Source organism: Jaculus jaculus, chromosome 9, assembly GCF_020740685.1.
Source record: "Jaculus jaculus isolate mJacJac1 chromosome 9, mJacJac1.mat.Y.cur, whole genome shotgun sequence".
NCBI lineage: Eukaryota > Metazoa > Chordata > Mammalia > Rodentia > Dipodidae > Jaculus > Jaculus jaculus.
The window spans coordinates 56,569,358-56,580,815 of NC_059110.1; the positions used below are offsets into that span (position 1 = coordinate 56,569,358).

Consider the following 11,458-nt stretch of genomic DNA (forward strand, 5'->3'; position numbering starts at 1 on the left):
ATCAGAAAGATCATGAACCTGAGGGGTGTAATGTGTGCTGCTGCCCTGCTAAATGTATATACTATGCTCATCAAACTGATCAGTAAACGCTTCTCTTAATGTTCATACCCATATATTAATGCTACTCTCACTTTTGTTAGAGCAACTTCTCTTTTCAGATGGCAGTGACCTTGGGATGACACAGAAGGCATCATGGTGCTGGAAAGAAGTGACAGAGGAGTGCTCAGCACTGCAATATCTCTATCACACCTTCCAAGGCTCAGGGCCCATTGCAGAAGAGGTGGCAGAAAGAATGTAAGAGCCAAAGGAAGGGTAGGACTCCTTACAACGTGCTCCTCCATACACAAAATGGCCTAGATAGCCATGACCTCATAGTGCCTGACACACAAGACCATCATAATAGGAGGTAAAAGATCATGACATCAAAATAAAAGAGAGACTGATTGAGAGGAGAGGGGATATGATAGAGAGTGGGGTTTCAAAGAGGAAAGTGGGGTTAGGGAGGGTATTACCACAGGATATTGTTTACAGTCATGGAAGTTAATAAAAAATAAATTATTTTTAAAAAGAAAAAAATATACATATATAAATTTAAAAAACAATTCTTTAGCATATCTATGATTTTATCATTTAATAAACATGAAAAAAATTTAAAAATCACATGCTGCTGTCTCACCTGATGATGAGGGCTTTGTCCCAAGATTTCAGCTTGATAGCATATTCTTCTCATTCTTTCTAGTTGACTTCTGTGCTGCAGGTGCCCTAGCAGAGAAGTACCACATAATATTGGGAAAAGTCTTGTGAGCCTGAGACAGAAAGTCATGCAAGTAAAGGCTAAGGACTTGATCCAGTTGCAGCCAAGGCACATGAGTAATCTAGGACTATTCATTCAATTTAGCACACACAATGAGAACTCACTGGAAGCCTGCCATTCTAAGCTTTAGTTTTGTACTTACCTATTATACATGAAAATGATTTCATGCTCAATTGCACATTTCTTTTGTCAAGTGTTCAACCTTATAAGAAATGGATTGTACAACTTTAAAGAATATTTTTACAAACAGTAGAAAGAAAGTAGGTCATTTACACTATAAAACTATAGAGGGTGGATATCATAAATGTGAGCTAGACATTTAAGGCCATCAAAGTAATTTTAATTAAAAAATAGGAATCTTTGGAGTTGACTTTCCATAGTACAATGCATACATGTCACAGAAACTCATATTTCAAAAAGAAAATATGAAGGCCTCAGATTCATTGTCAGCTGATGTGCTCAACTATACTTTCCAGAAGTAAACTTTAAATACTATTAGAAATTGATTTCAATGAATAAACTTCAGGTGAGTTCTATAAACATGCAAGTTAGGCTGTAAGTTATTAACTAGGGATTCAAGGTACAAAGTCTAGCAGCGTCATTGGGTAAATTGTTCCTTTCAGATATGTACATATATTGTAGATCATTTCAAAGTTTAACTTAAGGGGAAAAATAAGGCAAAAATTTATAGACATGACTCAACCCTGAGGGAAAATCCAGCTCAGTAAGTCTTGTCAGGTATATATAGAGCCTGCAATATAATTTGTGGCATCCAGTAGAAAAGTAAAATTCAGAAGTATTTGTTTATGCAGCACTGTAGAAGTTCTCAAACTGCCTGTATTTACTGAAAAGAAAACTAATAAATTAAATTTAAAAAAAAAAAATACAACTTTTCTTTCTTCATTAAACTACTGTTTAATTTTCAGTGTCATGTAATTTAAAATATTTACAATTCAATAATATATATTAACACAATTTTATTCATCTTTATACTCTATAAAGTTGTTTCTGTGTACAAATATAATATCATTTCACTGTATGTTGAAAACCCAAAATAGAGCTGAGTGTGGTAGCTCACACATCTAATCCTAGCATTTAAGATGCTAAAGTAGTAGGATCTCGATGAATTTGAGGCCAGCCTATAGTATGCAGTGAGGTACTGCCTCAATAACTAAATAAAATATTTTAAAAAGAAAGAAAAAAGAAAAGTACAAAATGCTTAGCAATCCCAACTTCTCATTTTTGTTACCTCAGACTATCATAGTTGGAATAACCCCTCCCACTGTGCTGATAGCGCTGCTCATTGCCTACTGGAAAGTGCACCATTGGTGATACACAGCAAGACTATCATGAGACACTGGAGTACAAGGACCAGACTCAGACCCAGGTCATCTGGGTCATTCTTGGGTCCCCACAGAGAGCAAGGGGTGACAATACAAAGAAGCTTTTACAGCTCTTCATCAAGAAAAACACTGCCCACCACAACTGTTTGGTCCTTTCACTGCCTATGTGAATAAACCAGCTATTAGCTTGGATAAAGTTCTAAAGAGCAACCTAACAGTTAGTGAGGCTTTACACTGGGTTGCTGAGATTTTACATTTTCCTTCACCTTCAAGCTTTACTTTCATTCCAATTAGCACTCAGTCCTGACATTTAAATTCACTTTCAAAACAAAAAAAATGAGTTTAACATTGATTTCAAGACAGGGATGATAATAAAACATCAAAACATGCATTGCACTTTCTAAATCCTGGTATTTTGTGAATGCAGAAGTCTAGCGACCACTAATCAGTGCTGGTTACATGTAAGTAATGTCTTGTGTATGTTTGTGTATGTAAAAGCTATCCCATTAAGCTGATGGCACTGTTAATTACCCTAATGTGAGAAGTCAGATTCCTCCAAATGTGACTGACTGGAAAGATATAATCAGCATACTTTTATGTTGCCAATCGCCTGATACGGGTTTTGTTCTACACAAGAACAGACAGATGAGGAACAGCTGTTGTGTTACAGTACAATAAACACTGAGTGCTTTGTTGGACCACTCTGCTGCCTTGTTCACCATACTTTGTTTACCAGCTCTGCTTGCTCCCCTCATGATAACGTTAATGAGTAGTGCTTTTCTTGGATCTAATTTTGTTATGTCAGGGAATAGCACAGGTTTGTGTCCATCTCCCTGCCATCTTCCAAATGGAACTGAACATTTTGTGAACATAGCTAGGGAGAAGGTATAGGAAGTGTACTTGCAGGATTGTGGTGGGTATTTATGCAATTGAAGTACTGTATTTTTAACAGTCAGGTTTCATAGACATGAAAGACTATGTTTCACTAGTAACAAAATTTCTGCCCTTGCTCTTCCTTGGATATCCATGGCTACAGGGTCATCAAGAAATCAAAGACTTACGTTGTCACCAGCAGTATGCAAGCTGTGTGTAGTGCAGATGTCTGTACCAGCTGTCCCTGGAAATGGGACTTCCTGAGCTTAAGTTGTTCTTTGGGAGCAAGAAGTGGTTTATTAAACTTCTTAAACACATCCATTATGTTCAAAGTGGCTGATACTGGCAGGCAAGTTGTCAGTTGCTGACCAGGCCAATTAAAAAAATAATAAAAAGGGCTGGAAAGATGGCTTAGCAGTTAAGCATTAAGGACCCCGGTTCAAGGCTCGATTCCTCAGGACCCACGGTAGCCAGATGCACAAGGGGCCGCACACGTCTGAAGTTTGTGTGTAGTGGCTAGAGGCCCTGGCAAGCCCATTCTCTCTCACTGTCTGCCTCTTTCTCTGTCTGTCGCTCTCAAATAAATAAATAAAAAGTAACAAAATTTTTTTTTTAAAGATGCACCAGCTGTCAATAGAGGAGTCATATTGCTCTGGACCCCAAGAAATTAATTAAAGAAACATAAGCACTGAGCAAGTTGTTTATAATAAAGACATTAATATTAATCAATGAAGATTTAACAGAATTTAAGAAAATTCTTATGATCCAAACTCCAACCACAGTTCCAAAGGAAGAGATGGTATTTCAAGTCTGCCTCATCCTCAATATATGTAAATGGTTCATTAATATCTTAACAATGTCATCCCTCTCTTATTTTGTCTAGTACAGAGCCTGGTACCAGGGTACTAATAATGTGTTGGCAGTCTACATATATTTATAATTATACTCATCTTTGGCAGCTTAAATACTGATGTAAGAATCCAGGGACGTTTTAAACAGTAATTACTTTATACTTTTTTCTGCATTGCCATATAATTCAGGAACATTTCCAAAATTCAGATGAACAGAGGCTGTAATTATGTTTTTTTCAACATTAATGTATTTTATTGCTGTAGTAACAGCATATAAGTTAAAGTATTGAAAGAGACACTACTGCAATATATAGTTAGATTCATCAGTTTATGCTTTGAAGATATCTTAAAGCACTTTGACATGACGGTTTATCAAAAACAATAAATTAGTACTCACTTTGACAGCACATATACTAAAATGGGAATGATACAGAGAAGATTAGCATGGCGCCTGTGCAATTTCCATGTGAATTTCCATGACATGCAAATTTGTGAAGTGTTCCACATTAAAAAAAGAAAACAATATTTGATTAACCCAAGAAAATCCTCTGAAGAATACTTTGAACTATAAGGAAATAGAAATACAATGAATAATTAGCAAATTCTAAAGGGTTACAGTGTTTAACTTCCACTGAGATTTGGAAAGAAATATAAAAAAAAGTACGTATTTTGGGCTGGACAGATGGCTTAGTGGTTAACCGCTTGCCTGTGAAGCCTATGGACCCTGGTTCGAGGCTCGGTTCCCCAGGTCCCACGTTAGCCAGATGCACAAGGGGGCGCATGCGTCTGGAGTTCGTTTGCAGAGGCTGGAAGCCCTGGTGTGCCCATTCTCTCTCTCCCCCTCTGTCTGTCTTTCTCTCTGTGTCTGTCACTCTCAAATAAATAAATAAATAAAAATTTAAAAAATACATATTTTGTAAAAATCTCCAAAATAGGCATTGATAAAACATACTAACAAATTCTTATAACATTGTTTATTAATTTGTAACACATTTTTATTCTCAAAATCATGTTAGCTTTAAAATTTTGTCATAATTGATTTTGAAGAAATGAATGCAGAACCTGAGGAAAACCACATAGTATAATATTACTCATTTGAATACTTTTATGTTTAGTAGCAATTTCTAATCAACATGTTACTAAAATAAAAAGAGGAAGATGCAATAGAGAAATAACAAAGGACTTGGGTGTTCTGATTAAATAAGAAAGGGTACATTACCAGTATACTTTCTTGAGGTGCTATTTAGCATATGCCATAGATATCTTATAAAGATTTAGTTTTATCCTCTTTTTCTTCCCTTCAGCCCATCCCTTCTCTTGGCAACTGGCTATCCTATTTAACTTCTACTTGATTAGCACTTCCATTTATGAGAAAAATAATCCCAATTGTGCCTATTTGATTATTGACTTCCCCTCTGAACAGTTTAGTAAGCTGAATTTTGGTAGATTTTCAAAAAAAAATATCAACTACTCTATGCACTCTGTCTGTATGCTTGTAAATGCAAAGGTTGTGCCCTGTGTGCTTTTCAAAATAATTTTTATAATTTAATTACAATAATGATACTAATGTCCCATTTTTTATTTCCTTAATATATTTTACCTACAATTTGGAAGATTTATGAAAAGATAGGCAGTTATAGTATGTTTAACTTTGATTTTGGGTATCATATTCAATCCAGACTCAGAAGTAATATATATATATATGTATATGTATATATATATATATATATATATATATATATATATATATATATATATTTCAAAGTTAATTATGTGCCCTTAGCTAAGTAAATTATCAGATGTGCCATGAAATAAGGCAAATATGGGCACTGAGATTACAAAGTGGTATCAAAATCTGAATTGCATTCTAATTTTTTTTTCTGGTTTATTTTTATTTATCTATTTGAGACAGAGAGGGAGAGAGAGAGAGATAAAGAGAGAGAGAGAGAAAGAGAGAGAATGAGTAAGAATGGGCACACCAGGGCCTCTAGCCACTGCAAATGAGCTCCAGGTACATGTGCACCATGTGCATCTGGTTTACGTGGGACCTGGAGAATCGAAACCTGGGTCTTTAGGCTTCACAGACAAACACCACTAACCCATCTCTCCAGCCCCTGAATTGCATATTTTGCAAACACTAGTTACTTTCTTCTCATTTTAATATCATATTCCCTCTGCCACCTTAAAACCATTATTAAAAAAAATGTTGGCAGAACTGTGCATGTGAAAAACAAGTCTGAATATATTCAAGAAAGTAATGAGCTGCAGGACAACAGAATGTTTAAAACTAGATACCAATGATGTTGGCCTTGACCTTGTCTGGGCACCATTTTTTAAAATATTTTTATTTATTTGAGGTGGAGGGAAAGAGGAGAGAGAGAGAAAGAGAAAGAGAGAGAGAGAGAGAGAGAGAGAGAGAGAGAGAGAGAGAGAGAGAGAGAGAGAATGGGCATACCAGTGCTTCTAGCCACTACAAATTAACTCCAGATGCATGTGCCAACTTGTGCATCTGGCTTACATGGGTCCTAGGGAATCAATCCTTGATCCTTTGGCTTTGCAGGCCTGCCAAAGACCACTGTCATACTCTGGCAAACTTCACATTGTCCCTCTTCATCCTACATTAATTATTCAGTAAGATAGCCTCAGTGTCTTCCCCATAGGCTTCAATGGGTTGAGAATCATTTTAGAGTCCTTACAGATTTAGGTTAAATTGTCTTTTGTGTTTATTACTATAATGCTTTTATTAAAACAATGTTCATGGTATCTTTTAATTTATTAATGCCACAGGGTACAAGCTTTTAGTGATTATATCTGTCATGAATACCTTAGACAAAAATGATGGAGACCTAAGATAAACAGTCCAAGAAGATTCATTTCTTCCATTGGCTGTTAACAGAGTTGAAGGCAAAAGTCCATCATTTTGGGATTAGCTCAATTAGATAATTTAAATAATGCTTTCAGCACCATATGAATGAAAAGAACTTTCCTGGTGTTGAGAAATCTCTTAGAAATGGACAAAAGAATGAAAATTTTAAGTCAAGTGGAGATTAAAACTGTATAGAAAGTAATTTAGTTTTGAACAAAACATAAATGTTATGTAGTCTCTTAATTTGTAATTCTTCAATAAAAAGGAATGCAAGGATCAATTTATTTTATTTTCTATTTTAATGTACAAAATTATTGGTTCTCAACATTCTGCTATAGAATATCTTCAACTTTTCAGAATCATAGCTTTTACCTATTTTATCCTTCTATTCTTGATTAAAAACCATTAATATTTTAATTTTACTACCTTTAGATCTAAGGCATAGTTCTAATATAAAACTATAATGGAAGAAATACATTTTAGATTATATTTTTCTGTTTGGTAGCTGGGAATTCTGTAACATAATTCAGTAATCCTTTTTGTTATTGTTGCATCTGCATGTGTGGGAGATATGTATATGTGTGTATAATGTGTTTGTGTGTGTGTAAGCTATAGGTCAATGATGGTTGTCTTCCTTACGACAATTCTACCTTGTTTAATGATAGAGGGTGTCTTTTTGTAACTGGAATTAATATACTAAGTTAGTCTAGATAGTCATCTTGCTCCAGGGATCTTGATGTCTCTGTCTTTGAGTGCTGGGACTTTTGGACTTCATATACATGTCATATTGATAATTTGAGCTTAGGCTCCCAAAACCATGTAGTCAGTGATTTACCAACCAAGTCTTCAACCCATAACACCACTGGTAGGTTTTATATATTTATTTATAAGAGAGAGAGGAAGGGAGAATGGTTGTGACAGAGCTTCTAGCTACTGCAATCAAACTCCACATACATGTGCCACCAGATGCATCTGGATTACATTGGTTCTGGGGAATTGAACCTAGGTACTTAGCCTTTGAAGACAATAATGTTAACTTCTAAGTCATCTCTCTTGCCCCATTGGTAGGTTTTAAATTGTAATCTTGATGACAAACATTTCAGTTATCAATTGCTCATTTGAATGCACTTTGAGCTCTAGTGATCAGAAATAAATGTTTTATTGATTATATGAAATGATATTTAAGTTCCATGACTTTTATAGTTAGTTCTAAAGATAACTATAGTGAAATTTACATATAGATATTTTAGATGTGAAAAACTTAGGCATTCAAGGGTAAGATAATAAGCTAAACAGTTCAAAATGGACAGAATAAAATAGGTATGGAAAGATGAATCTGAACCAAGGAAATAATGTGCAGGATTTGGCATATAAATATTGCAAAAAAAAAACTATTAGAATTTAAAATAGTTATTTCTACCATGTGTGTGTGACAATAACATTTATCACACTTGCTAAGACTCACAAAAAATGATTATATTTTTTTAATTACCAGAAATGTTAAAATCTTTACTTAGCAAGATAATGCATGCAGAAAATCAGTCAGTCATTTTACATGCACATAACAAATAAATGAAAAACTTAGATTAACAACCATGTGACCTCCACCTCTACCCATAACACACAATCTACACACACACACACACACACACACACATCATATCACACAATCTACATACACATAAATGATACACACATCACACAGTATTTCAACTTTTATATGCCATATATTAGCTATGCTATATTTGTGCTACCTTGACTGGCTTCATTTCCTACTTTCTTACTGTTACGTATTACTTCATTATGTGAATTGCATGATTTTAATATGTCAAATATTTAAATAATAAATTTAAAAAATTCTTATAGAAAATAATATGCAACAATTTCCATAGCAATTTAAAGTAATTAGAGAAGATCTATATTATAATGACTATATATATATTGTCATGCCATTAATCCTAGAACTCAAGGGGCTGAAGAAGGAGAAATGCCATGAATTTGAAGTCAGTGTTGGCTAGTGTTTCCTCAAGTCAAAAATAAAACTAGGGCTGGAGAGATTGCTTAGTGGTTAAGGTGCTTGCCTGTGAATCCTAGGGATTCATGTTTGATCTCTCTCCAGATAACACATAACCCAGATGCAGAAAGGTGTGACAAGTACAAGGGCACACATGCTCAATAGGTGCACAAGTTTCAGGAGTTTGATTGAAGTGGCTGAGGCACTGGCACACCAGTTCTCTCTCTTTCTCTAAAAAAATAAAATAAAATAAATAAATAAACTGAGAAAAAAACAGTATAATGATTTAAGTATGCACAATTAATGTGAGATGACATAAAGCATCCAGTCCCATGGCACAAAATATACAATGTTCAAAAATTATTCCATGAAATATATAGTGCAACATTTTAAGTCTATTGTATTACTCAGGATTCTCTAGAGGAACAGAACTGATAGAATAAATGGATAACTAAGATGTGGTATATCTACACAATGGAATTCTACACAGCAGTAAAAAAAAAATGACACAATAAATTTAAGGAAAAATTGTTGAACCTGGAACAGATCATTCTCAGTGAACTTATCCAGTCACAGAAAGATAATTGTCGCATAGTCTCACTCATATACATCACCTAACCTGAATCTACCCAAGATGCTGACATACCCAGCAAGCATCTCAAGGACTAGAAAATAGGGTGGGTAGGGAGGGTAGGGATGGCAAGGGAGGAGGTGGGAGACACAAATCTAGACCCAAACTGCAATGGTACCATGAAATTCTATATCCTAAAAGACCAAATGGTTGAACCTTCACCAGGTCCTTAGAGGGAACACCTGAGCCACAAGACACTGGAAAGGGTATGATGAGAACTGACATTAATCTTCTACAGCCTCTCTCTCATCTATAACTCTTTTATATTAGTTATCTTTTTATTCCTTTTCTGAGTGGGCATTGACCTGTAACTCCCAGTACCAGCATGTGGCTATCATCCATAATGAGCTTTTGATCAGAGAGACCTACAAGGTCTCCTAAAGAAAGATAGCTTTCTGTCAGAGTACTTGATGACTCACCAAAAGTTAGTGGTAAGACCCTACTGCTGAAGACACCATATCTGGTTGACACATAAAATGGAATACATGGCTGGAAGCTGGAAAAGTGTCAGTCCCCAGTCAGTGCATCTAGTACCAGAAGGTGCTAGGTGGGTGACTGGGCGAAAATGACCAATATCTGTCCAAACAACTCATGGTCTAAAATACTTAGCAGAAATAACCTGTTGTGATGCCCCCACAAGTGCAGTAGTGGTGCAAAACCATGGTGGGATACCAACTGTTCTTGATTTGGCTAGCTGATCCACTCAGTGGAACAGGACCCATATCTGGAGCTGGGAAACAAGTCAGAACCAGATCCAAACATGAGCCTGCTCTCAATTTTCAAGCTACCACCAATCATGGGCTACAAGAGTGCCTACACCTATTAAATTTTCTCTTGAAAAAATAAGGGTTATCCCATTTGTCTGGTGCTAACTTTACTCTCCATTGGAGAATCTGCTTCTCTTTTTCAGACAGATGCAGATACTAAGGATAGAACCACCCCATCATACCTCAAAAGGGCCCCAGCTAAAACTAAGAATAATTGGCAAAACAAGGAAGGGTGCTGTTTTCTTGGTGAACCAGGTACCAGCACAAGGGTGAAGGAGATCAACACAGAGAACAATCAACTCCTATAAAATCAGATACCCAGAGACCCAGAGACCCATTAAATTCTGCTTATTTTATACAGATCATGATCATGCACAAGATACTTGCTTGATAATGGAGAGTGGGCTTATGTTTGGATATGGTTCTGACTTGTTTTCCAGATCCAGCAAGGGTGCTGTTTTCTTGGTGAACCGAGTACCAGCACAAAGGTGAAGGAGATCAACACAGAGAAAAATCAACTCCTATGAAATCATTTATCCAGAGACCCATAGTTCCCCAATACCACCTCACTGAAGCAGACCAAAAATGAACCCAGCATGGCTCAGGGAAATTTTGTGGAAGAGGGGGCGGAAAGAATGTCAGAGCCACATGTTGAGTCATGATATGCAGAGACATTTATCCCACCCATAACTGTGGGTTAACTCCAGAATGCACGATCCATATACCTCAACAAGGAGGGACCACGGGGAGGGGGTAGGCCATGGATGAGGTTAACAATGGTACCAACTTGACTGTGTTCACTGAGTACAAATCTAATTTATAAAAAAGAAAAAGAATAACGCCTAGGTTATCTACCATAAATGACAAAATAAATATTTTATAAAGGGAATTTATTGGATTAGTTTATGATAGTCCAATAGCAGTAGCAGGCCTGAGAATCCAGGAATCTGGTAGCTGCTCAGTCCATATGGCCAGATGCATCAGTAGTCCCAATCCAGCACTGAAGGCCTGGAGGCTTCCTGAGGAGCACTGGTTTTCTATACATGCGGGTCCTTAGTTGATGCTGGTCTTCGGTCTGTGCTGGTCTTCAATACACACTGGAAGGGAGGAAGCAGCTCTGGTAGCCAAGTGGAAAGAAGGAAGGGGCTCTTTTCACCCAGAGTTTCCTTATATAAAGTCCCCCTCTGAGAGGGACTGCCTGCTCTTGGGGAAGGGCTCAGCCTAGGGGAAGGACTCCCTCCTTCAGTTAATCCTTCCTGGAATCAACCTCAGGGACCCACCTGAAAGGGACTTCTGTGT

The 11,458-nt window shown here is 36.4% G+C and overlaps 1 non-coding gene across 1 annotated transcript; it reads left to right on the forward strand.

Annotated features, from left to right (window-relative positions):
- The first annotated feature begins 4,270 nt into the window (after window positions 1-4,270).
- On the forward strand, window positions 4,271-4,374 carry LOC123463807. Its single transcript, XR_006639188.1, has one exon. It is a non-coding gene; the product is annotated as a U6 spliceosomal RNA (small nuclear RNA).
- Window positions 4,375-11,458: the final 7,084 nt, after the last annotated feature.